The sequence below is a fragment of the Nerophis lumbriciformis genome, linkage group LG26 (assembly GCF_033978685.3).
Source record: "Nerophis lumbriciformis linkage group LG26, RoL_Nlum_v2.1, whole genome shotgun sequence".
Taxonomy (NCBI): Eukaryota; Metazoa; Chordata; class Actinopteri; order Syngnathiformes; family Syngnathidae; genus Nerophis; species Nerophis lumbriciformis.
In genome coordinates, this window is record NC_084573.2 from 11040124 (window position 1) to 11052500 (window position 12377).

Below are 12377 nucleotides of genomic sequence, written 5' to 3' on the forward strand. Positions count from 1 at the left end.
TTCCCACATCTACAAAGCAATTAGCTACCTGCTGCCACCTACTGATATGGAAGAGTATTACACGGTTACTCTGCCGAGCTCTAGACAGCACCGACACTCAACAACACATCATTTGCAGACTATAATTACTGGTTTGCAAAAAATATTATTAACCCATATAGGTGAAATTAGATAATCTCCCACGGCACACCAGACTGTATCTCACGGCACACTAGTGTGCCGCGGCACAGTGGTTGAAAAACACTGTTTTAGGGCACCAAGGCAAGTTGGAAGGGCACTAAGGAAAACATTATTTTCTTTCGAGGCAGGGGCTCCAAAGCATGCATATATATATACATAAATAGTTTTTTTATTCATTATTATCAACTTGTCAGCCTTTTTTCATTACATGATGACTTTCTTTATCTCTAAGGCTAATATATGGAAAACATATTTTTACCTAAAATCTAGCGGTGGCTTATACACCGGTGCGCTCCATTGTCCGGAAAATATGGTAATTATAATACATTTTCGCCAAAGATTGTACACTGTAGTGTTTTTTTTTGTTTTTTTTAAGAGATTTGCTGCAAAAATGTTAGTCCCTCCCAAGTTTTGAACTGAACTTAGGGGCTGGTCTGGTGTCAGATTCCACAGATCCTGCCACAGTTTCTCTGGATTTGTGCCTTTCTAAACATGGCCGAACAAATGGGGGAAGAGACCTAATTGGCAGCGTCTCTCTAAGTTAGGGGTGTCAAACGTCTGGCCCATGGGCGCCATCGGGCCCGGGAAGAAGTTTCATCCGGCCTGCAAGAGTGAGTATAAAAATGAGCTGTAATTGTTTAATGAAAGAAATCGCTGTTCTAAATGTGTCTACTGGATGTCGCAATAGCAATTCAGGTGTATCATACACCACACATTACAAAGTTTAAAGATGACGTGTCAGCTGACTTTAAGTGCCCTCTGGATTGGCTGCCGCCACTCCAATCAGCGCAGGTGCAAACAATGAGCTGCTCCCATAGTGGCTGGCAGGAGATGGCAGCAGACTGATGCAGTATCGACGCACAATACCTTCTTTCATTGTAAATTATCCATCTATCCATTTTCTACCGCTTGTCCATCTCGCGGTCGCTCAACGGATAAAATAATGAAACAGTGAGATGCAAAGACTTAAGTCAACATGACTATCATCTTTGTAGGTCGAGTTTCGTGCAGCATTCGCAGTTTGTTGACGGCACGATGTGCACCCTGAACTCCATCGTAAAAAAAAGTTTGTTTCTACATTTGTTGTTTGTTCTATTTTATTTTATGCTTAAATCTACTATGTTCACGTTGGTTAAGTTTGTAGTTATGTTATCTTGATTTTGGCCATGGTGTCATTTTGATTATTGTTTTGGTTATATTAAAATTGTAATATTTTAAAGGCCTACTGAAACCCACTACTACCGACCACGCAGTCTGATAGTTTATATATCAATGATGAAATCTTAACATTGCAACACATGCCAATACGGCCGGGTTAGCTTACTAAAGTGCAATTTTAAATTTCGAGCGACATATCCTGCTGAAAACGTCTCGGTATGATGACGTCAGCGCGTGACGTCACGGATTGTAGAGGACATTTTGGGACAGCATGGTGGCCAGCTATTAAGTCGTCTGTTTTCATCGCAAAATTCCACAGTATTCAGGACATCTGTGTTGGCGAATCTTTTGCAATTTGTTCAATGAACAATGGAGACAGCAAAGAAGAGAGCTGTAGGTGGGAAGCGGTGTATTGCGGCCGACTTTAGCAACACAAACACTGCCGGTGTTTCATTGTTTACATTCCCGGAAGATGACAGTCAAGCTTTACCATTGGCCTGTGGAGAACTGGGACAACCGAGACTATTACCAGGACGACTTTGAGTTGGATGCGCAAACGCGGTACCGTGAGTACGCATGCAGCTGCGGCTTCCAAACATTTGAATCGCTTGCCCGTACGTGCGTGCCGCTATGTGCATGTCACGTACGTAACTTTGGGGACTTTGGGGAAATATATGTGCTGTATGAACTTTGGGGAGGTGAACGGTACTTTGGGCTGTGGGATTGAGTGTGTTGTGCAGGTGTTTGAGTTGTATTGGTGGGTTATATGGACGGGAGGGGGGAGGTGTTTGTTATGCGGGATTCATTTGTGGCAGATTAAATATAAGCCTGTTTGTGTTGTGGCTAATAGAGTATATATATGCCTTGTGTTTATTTACTGTTTTAGTCATTCCCAGCTGAATATCAGAACTCACCCGCCTCTCACAGCTTCTTCCCTATCTGAATCGCTCCCACTGCCCTCTAGTCCTTCACTCTCACTTTCCTCATCCACAAATCTTTCATCCTCGCTCAAATTAATGGGGAAATCGTCGCTTTCTTGGTCCGAATCGCTCTCGCTGCTGGTGGCCATGATTGTAAACAATGTGCAGATCTGAGGAGCTCCACAACCTACTCAGTGGCCTAGTGGTTGGAGTGTCCGCCCTGAGATCGGTAGGTTGTGAGTTCAAACCCCGGCCGAGTCATACCAAAGACTATAAAAATGGGACCCATTACCTCCCTGCTTGGCACTCAGCATCAAGGGTTGGAATTGGGGGTTAAATCACCAAAATGATTCCCGGGCGCGGCCACCGCTGCTGCCCACTGCTCCCCTCACCTCCCAGGGGGTGATCAAGGGTGATGGGTCAAATGCAGAGAATAATCTCGCCACACCTAGTGTGTGTGTGACAATCATTGGTACTTTAACTTTTTTAACTTTTAACCTGTGACGTCACGCTACTCGTCTGCTACTTCCGGTACAGGCAAGGCTTTTTTATCAGCGACCAAAAGTTGCGAACGTTATCGTCAATGTTCTCTACTAAATCCTTTCAGCAAAAATATGGCAATATCGCGAAATGATCAAGTATGACACATAGAATGGACCTGCTATCCCCGTTTAAATAAGAAAATCGCATTTCAGTAGGCCTTTAATGATGACAAATGAATGTGTTGTGGCAGTTGCGGATGTCACCAATGCGGCGGTTTGAGGAAACACTCGATTGTTTTTCCAAACACGTCTTTAATGGCGAACTGCCAACATCCATCCATCCATCCATTTTCTACCGCCTGTCCCTTTTTTGGGGTCGCGGGGGGTGCTGGAGCCTATCTCAGCTGCATTCGGGCGGAAGGCGAGGTACACCCTGGACAAGTCGCCACCTCATCGCAGGGCCAACACAGATAGACAGACAACATTCACACACTAGGGCCAATTTAGTGTTGCCAATCAACTTATCCCCAGGTGCATCCCGGAGGGAACCCACGCAGTCACGGGGAGAACATGCAAACTCCACACAGAAAGATCCTGAGCACAGGATCGAACCCAGGACCTTCGTATTGTGAGGCAGACACACTAAACCCTGTTGCACCGTGCTGCGCGAACTGCAAACATGAAAATCCTAAACAGGAAGTGCTAAAAGTTTAATGGCTTTGTAAAAACACAGATAAAGTCTAAGTTCATTGTTCATTCTTCATGGTGTTTTGGAAACTGCACACATTCTTTCCTCAGAATTTTCAACTAACTTGAAGTGTTTTCCAAAAGGATTATTTGTAATATGTACATTTTCAGAATGTGCTTGTTTCATTTTTGGCCAAAGTAAGATAAAAAAAAAAAGATCTGAAGTTGTCTTTATTTTTAAGTTATCATGCCATGATTTTATCAGTCTGGGGACAGCGTGGGAATGGATTTTCCTCAATGCGGCCCCCGAGCTGAAATGAGTTTGACACCCCTGCTCTAAAGAATGAAAAGCCAGAAGGAAGATGGCAGTTTCAGAGGAACACTCACAGTATTACAAGGGTCATAGCACGACACGTGAATAAAAACGTTTTAAAAGGAGTTAAAAGCATTCCGCAAAACCCATTCACGATGAGTGCGTTGCAATCAAAATGTCAATTGAGTCAACTATGAGAGAATTAAGTCGTGCCTCTGAAGCTGGGCGGGAACTGCACTTTGAGCAGCTTCTAAGGACTTTCTTTCTTCTCAACTTGCCAGACTGAGATCATCGTGTGACGTCAGCAGAAAAGAGACAGTGTGCCACAGTGTGCACATGACCACCACACTGCATTTCTGTGTACGGCCTCCAGCAGGCGGTGGCTATTTTCAGTCCTGCGAGTCGCTCCTCACGCCGAGCTGGAGACAGAAATAACAAGCCTGCATTCGGCTTCTCCTGTGGAGGCAAAGTCTGGGACTGTACTCGATTATTACGCTGATTTAAAGGTGAACTGCACTTTTTTGCATAGCATTCACAATCATTATAAGAGACAAGAAGACACGTCTTTTTTCGTGTGTTTGTGTATATATATATATATAATTAGTAACAGACACCTTCATAACAATATGTAATATTTACAATATACACACTGCAAGTATATATATAATGTAGTAACAGACACCTTCATAACAATATGTAATATGTACAATATACACACTGCAAGTATATATATAATGTAGTAACAGACACCTTCATAACAATATGTAATATGTACAATATATACACTGCATATATATATATATATATATATATACATATATATATATATATATATATATATAATGTAGTAACAGACACCTTCATAACAATATGTAATATGTACAATATACACACTGCAAGTATATATATAATGTAGTAACAGACACCTTCATAACAATATGTAATATGTACAATATACACACTGCAAGTATATATATAATGTAGTAACAGACACCTTCATAACAATATGTAATATGTACAATATACACACTGCAAGTATATATATATAATGTAGTAACAGACACCTTCATTACAATATGTAATATGTACAATATACACACTGCAAGTATATATATATAATGTAGTAACAGACACCTTCATAACAATATGTAATATGTACAATATACACACTGCAAGTATATATATAATGTAGTAACAGACACCTTCATAACAATATGTAATATTTACAATATACACACTGCAAGTATATATATAGTGTAGTAACAGACACCTTCATAACAATATGTAATATGTACAATATACACACTGCAAGTATATATATATAATGTAGTAACAGACACCTTCATTACAATATGTAATATGTACAATATACACACTGCAAGTATATATATAATGTAGTAACAGACACCTTCATAACAATATGTAATATGTACAATATATACACTGCATATATATATATATATATATATATATATATATATATATATATATATATATATATATATAATGTAGTAACAGACACCTTCATAACAATATGTAATATTTACAATATACACACTGCACTGACCACGCCCCCAACCCCCCATCTCCCGAAATCGGAGGTCTCAAGGTTGGCAAGTATGCTTTAAGGTTTATTGGCGCTCTGTACTTCTATCTACGTCCGTGTACCACTCCGTACAGTGGCGATTTAAAAAGTCATAAATTTTACTTTTTGAAACAGATACCGATAATTTCCGATATTACATTTTAAAGCATTTACCGTCCGATATTATCGGACATCTCTATATATAACACTACTTTTTTCTGCGGCACATGAGTGCCATAGACAGGTGGCCGCTATACGGAGTCATAAAACTGTTTTGGGCTGCAAAATGAGTGGCCGCGTTAAACAGGTGACCGCTATAGACAAGATATATAACACTACTTTTTTCTGCGGGGGACATTTTTGTGGCAAGTGAGGGCCATAGACAGGTGGCTGCTAACACAGGTTTGACTGAATCTGCCCCCTATTTATGCAGTTACAACATTTGTTGTTCAACTCAGAAGACTAGCTATATATATTCATGACATGTTTCATAACACGCAACAAAATAACTAAACATGGAAACCATCATTTACTCCAAATCATATCTTTTCATCATCATGATTTTTTTTTTTTTAACTTTTTTTTCTGACTACAGTAGAGGATCTAGATCATGGTGTCAAACTCTGGCCCGCGGGCCAAAAATGGCCCGCCGTGTAATTTCATTTGGCCCTTGAGGCAAAATCAAATTAACATTAGAGCTGGCCCGCTGGTATTATACAGCGGCGGTGCCTCCCGATTTTCAGTGACCTTCTCGAAAGTCTCCCGGGGCAACCATTCTCCCAAATTTCTCCCAATTTCCATCCGGACAACAATATTTAGGCAGTGCCTTTTGCACTGCCTTTAGCGTCCTCTACAACCTGTCGTCACGTCTGCTTTTCCTCCATTCAAACAGCGTGCCGGCCCCTGTCACATGATATACGCGGCTTCTACACACACATAAGTGAATGCAATGCATACTTGATCAACAGCCATACAGGTTACACTGAGGGTGGCCGTATAAACAACTTCAACACTGTTACAAATATGCGCCACGATGTGAACCCACACCAAACAAGAATGACAAACACATTTCGGGAGAACATCCGCACCGTAACACAACATAAACACAACAGAACAAATACCCAGAACCCCTTGCAACACTAACTCTTCCGGGACGCTACAATATACACCCCCCGCTACCACCAAACCCCGCCCACTTGAGCCCCGACATTAGTGAACTAGCATCCCAGAAAAGATGGCAGGTATCTGGCTTGGGCACATCAGATTAGATCAGTGTGTTGCAAACTGAGCAGTAAAAAGGCCTGAATGGTTGATTTATTCATTGTTATTTTATTTTCACATTTATTAGCCTGTGGAAAAAGTTAATGTTGATATTTACCTCAGAAGGTTGCAAATAAAAAAGAGGCATTAAATTTTTTATTTAAATTTTATTTAATATACCATTGATGTTTTTTCGTTTGTTTTTTGAAAGCTGATTTTGCACTATTAAGTTATATAAGCGTTGCTTGTTCCATATTCAGTGTTAAAGCAAATCAGTGTAGCAAACTGACCAATAATTAACGTTTTATTCATGCACTTTCTTTTGCTACTTCAAGGCTTGAATGTTTCATTCATTCATTATTCATTTTCAAATTTATTATTAGCCTGTGGAAAAAGTTTATTTTGATATTTACCTCAGAAGGCTGCAAATAGAAAAGAGGCATTCAATTTTTATTTAAATTGTATTTTATATGCCATTGATATTTTATTATTATTATTTATTAATTGAAACTCGATTTTGCATGTCACTATAAAGTTATATAAGCCTTGCTTGTTCAATATTCAATGCACAACTTGTTTGGGTCCCTATTAAAAGGTTAATTTGTTCAACCTTGGCCCGCAGTTTTGTTCAGTTTTAAATTTTGGCCCACTCTGTATTTGAGTTTCACACCCCTGATCTAGATTGTTTAATTTCACTGACATGATTGTTCCATAAACTAAACTGGTAAGCTTGAATCTAAGCATGTTTTATTCGGTTGCACACGTAGCATTTAATAGGAAGTTAGCGTTAGCCGAGCTAGCTGCGGGCGACAAACAAAGTAGAGTATTTTGGGAAAAAGCATGTTGTCTGTTTGCTTTTAGTCTTGGGTAAGCACATAAATTAATGAGTCATTTTCGGACAAATGTAGCGCAGTGATCAAAAAATTAAAAGTAAAAATGACCTAGGTTTTTTGGGGGGTATCTGCTTTTGAAAAGAGGCTGGGGGGTATGGAAGTACAATTGTCTCACATCAACTTATATATATATATCAATATGATATTAATACATATTCATGTATTAATAAATATACAAATACAAATACAAATGTGAAACACAAATAAATAAATAATTTGTATAAATAAACGTGTATTTGTTAATATATTTTTGAGATTTGAAAATATATACAAATAAAATGAATAAATATCCAATCCAATCAACTTTATTTATATAGCACATTTAAAGAACAAAAATGTTTCCAAAATGCTGCACAACAATATAAAAAAAAACAATATTAAAAACAATATTCAAATATTATCCTTAGCTCCACCAATGACTGAATAAAAACAAAAAATAAATAAATATAAAAACAATATAAAAATAAATATGATTAAAAACGATTTTAAAGGGTAAAACCAATTAAAACAGTAAATAGAAATCAAAATGTATAAAAAACAGAGGACAACAAAAGACAGAAATAAATATAAATATATACAGTATATATATATATATATATATATATATATATATATATATATATATATATTTTATAAATATATATTTATAAAAATGTGACATACAAATAAATCAAGAATTTGTATAAATAAACGTGTATTTGTAAATATATTTTTGAGATTTGAATATAAATATGCTTGATTTTGTATTTGTATTGAATTTGCAAATGTGGATCGCTTTTTTGCTTTTGTGTCGATGAGACATTCCTCCCACAAACCAGATGCACAAATAAATGTGACCTACACACTCCCCTGAACAACCAGCAGAAGGCACTGCAGCCAGAGGGGTCTGGGTCACAGAGCATTATATGCAAAATGCCCGGAGTCTTTACAGAGAGAACGCACAACGGGCCTGAGCTTGCTAACATTAGCTTTGTATTAGCTAATGCTAATTTACCCAGTTAATCTGAAAGACCATGCTAGCTGCTTATTTTATTGTATCAATGTCATTTAATGACCGTGTCCCGATGTAGATACTGATCTCTTATCAGTGCAATGTGTGTCAAATCATCATCATATATCAATCATCATATGACCCTCCCTAGTGTGCCTCTGATTGGCTCGCCAGTGTCTGACCATGTCTATGACCCAGACCGCTCTGGCTGCAGTGCCCTCTGCTGGTTGTTCAGGAGAGAGTGTAAGTCACATTTATTTGTGCATCTTGTTTGTGGGAGGTGTCTCATCGACACAAAAGCAAAAAAGCAATCCACATATGCAAATTCAATACAAATACAAATACAAAATCAAGCATATTTATATTCAAATCTCAAAAATATATTTACAAATACGTGTTTATTTATACAAATTCTTTGTATATCACATTTGTATTTGTATATTTATTAATATATGCATATGTATTAATATCATAGACATACAGGTAAAAGCCAGTAAATTAGAATATTTTGAAAAACTTGATTTATTTCAGTAATTGCATTCAAAAGGTGTAACTTGTACATTATATTTATTCATTGCACACAGACTGATGCATTCAAATGTTTATTTCATTTAATTTTGATGATTTGAAGTGGCAACAAATGAAAATCCAAAATTCCGTGTGTCACAAAATTAGAATATTACTTAAGGCTAATACAAAAAAGGGATTTTTAGAAATGTTGGCCAACTGAAAAGTATGAGCATGTACAATACTCAATACTTGGTTGGAGCTCCTTTTGCCTCAATTACTGCGTTAATGCGGCGTGGCATGGAGTCGATGAGTTTCTGGCACTGCTCAGGTGTTATGAGAGCCCAGGTTGCTCTGATAGTGGCCTTCAACTCTTCTGCGTTTTTGGGTCTGGCATTCTGCATCTTCCTTTTCACAATACCCCACAGATTTTCTATGGGGCTAAGGTCAGGGGAGTTGGCGGGCCAATTTAGAACAGAAATACCATGGTCCGTAAACCAGGCACGGGTAGATTTTGCGCTGTGTGCAGGCGCCAAGTCCTGTTGGAACTTGAAATCTCCATCTCCATAGAGCAGGTCAGCAGCAGGAAGCATGAAGTGCTCTAAAACTTGCTGGTAGACGGCTGCGTTGACCCTGGATCTCAGGAAACAGAGTGGACCGACACCAGCAGATGACATGGCACCCCAAACCATCACTGATGGTGGGAACTTTACACTAGACTTCAGGCAACGTGGATCCTGTGCCTCTCCTGTCTTCCTCCAGACTCTGGGACCTCGATTTCCAAAGGAAATGCAAAATTTGCATGGTTGGGTGATGGTTTGGGGTGCCATGTCATCTGCTGGTGTCGGTCCACTCTGTTTCCTGAGATCCAGGGTCAACGCAGCCGTCTACCAGCAAGTTTTAGAGCACTTCATGCTTCCTGCTGCTGACCTGCTCTATGGAGATGGAGATTTCAAGTTCCAACAGGACTTGGCGCCTGCACACAGCGCAAAATCTACCCGTGCCTGGTTTACGGACTATAGTATTTCTGTTCTAAATTGGCCCGCCAACTCCCCTGACCTTAGCCCCATAGAAAATCTGTGGGGTATTGTGAAAAGGAAGATGCAGAATGCCAGACCCAAAAACGCAGAAGAGTTGAAGGCCACTATCAGAGCAACCTGGGCTCTCATAACACCTGAGCAGTGCCAGAAACTCATCGACTCCATGCCACGCCGCATTAACGCAGTAATTAAGGCAAAAGGAGCTCCAACCAAGTATTGAGTATTGCACATGCTCATATTTTTCATTTTCATACTTTTCAGTTGGCCAACATTTCTAAAAATCCCTTTTTTGTATTAGCCTTAAGTAATATTCTAATTTTGTGACACACAGAATTTTGGATTTTCATTTGTTGCCACTTCAAATCATCAAAATTAAATGAAATAAACATTTGAATGCATCAGTCTGTGTGCAATGAATAAATATAATGTACAAGTTACACCTTTTGAATGCAATTACTGAAATAAATCAAGTTTTTCAAAATATTCTAATTTACTGGCTTTTACCTGTATATAAGTTGATGTGAGACAATTCTACTTCCATAGGGGGGCATCACTCCATCTCGGACACATAAGAGATGAAAGCCGTAGATCAGGGCTATTCAACTACATCGTGAAGAGGGCTGCACTTTCAAGAGCCCAAGGTCCCAGGGGCCGGACATCAAAGTTTGGATATTTCTATAGAAAGTGCCTCCGCAGGTTATATTCCTTTGAGACTGTGTTTACTTATTTACAAAGTAAACACATCGGCTTTCACACTGCACTGTCAATAAGTTCATTATTCAGCCCTTGCTACTCATTTCCTGCGCGTGCAGCTAGACGGATAGTTAACAGCATGGAGAAACAGAAGCTACATTTTGTTATGTATGATATATGTTTGCATATATTGCATATTTGTTATATTTTATATTGCTACTACAGTGCATTTTTAGTCTACTTTATACCTGCATTATCCTTTCCATCCTTACACTTTCCATCCTTTGGAACTGAGCTACTGTGTGGAACAATTTCGCTTGTGGATCATTAAAGTTTGTCTAATGTTTTATTGATGATTGATTTTTCTTCTTTTAAATATTTTTCTTTCTCAGTTTTATTTCTTTATACGTCTTCCTTTATTTAGGTTTGAAAGACTGAAAATAGAAACATTACAAAAGTATAACGTCCATTGTGTACTTTACATAAATAATATCTATTGTGAATTTACTTAAATAAAATAGAAGGTTTAGTGTTAATACACACAACAAACATTGCACACTTGTGGTTTAACACAATTGAACTTAAGGTGTGGCTTTATCGCCCTCTACTGGTAAGATTTAACCAGTTTTGATTGACATAGTTAAACAGCCAAAAACAACACAAACACAAACGGAATCACAAAGTCAGCAATTAAACTCTTTGTTGTCCCGTCACTATTTTGCGATTTAGTCACCTTCTTCTACTCCCCCACTGCTGCTTCATTGTGACACATATGCTTGGCTGTTGCCCCCTGCGGGGTGGCGGGAGTACTGCATACATGGGCAACCCTAGTTTTGAATGGTTTCATCAAGCTTATTTGGGTGTTGTTCGGCAGGCCAAATGAAAATCTTTGGCGGGCCGGATGTGGCTCACGGACCGCCAGTTAAATAGGCCTGACGTAGATTACGCGCAAACTGAACGAAGGACAATGAGCCCTAACAGACTTTGCATTCTGAAATTCTTCACCGGGTATAAAAAGGGACTCCGTTGGCTTCGACAATGGTGGCAGCTTTCTCAAATCTCTTGTCCATTGGACGTGCTCGTATCGATCAATTCCACCTATTGAACTTCTTTTTTCCAGGTCGCGAGCCTTTGGAATAGGGCAGAGGTTCTTAACCTTTTTCACCTCGAAGCCCAATTTTTCCACTACGGTGGGGCCCGGATCCCAGTCAAATGTTAACATTGAATTAGTAATCTTACTCTTGATTTTAATCGCAAATAATGATAATATCTAACTTACCGTATTTTTCGGACTATAAGTCGCAGTTTTTTTCATAGTTTGGCCGGGGGTACGACTTATACTCAGGAGCGACTTATGTGTGAAATTATTAACACCATTACCGTAAAATATCAAATGATATTATGTAGCTCATTCACGTAAGAGACTAGACGTATAAGATTTCAATGGATTTAGCGATTAGGAGTGACAGATTGTTTGGTAAACGTATAGCATGTTCTATATGTTATAGTTATTTGAATGACTCTTACCATAATATGTTACGTTAACATACCAGGCACGTTCTCAGTTGGTTATTTATGCCTCATATAACGTACACTTATTCAGCCTGTTGTTCACTATTCTTTATTTATTTTAAATTGCCTTTCAAATGTCTATTCTTGGTGTTGGCT

General features: G+C 38.7%; 1 protein-coding gene across 5 annotated transcripts in view; it reads right to left on the bottom strand.

Annotated features, from left to right (window-relative positions):
• fam49a (family with sequence similarity 49 member A) overlaps window positions 1–12377 on the bottom strand; it is a 73246-nt gene that overhangs the window by 31993 nt on the left and 28876 nt on the right. The window lies entirely within an intron of this gene.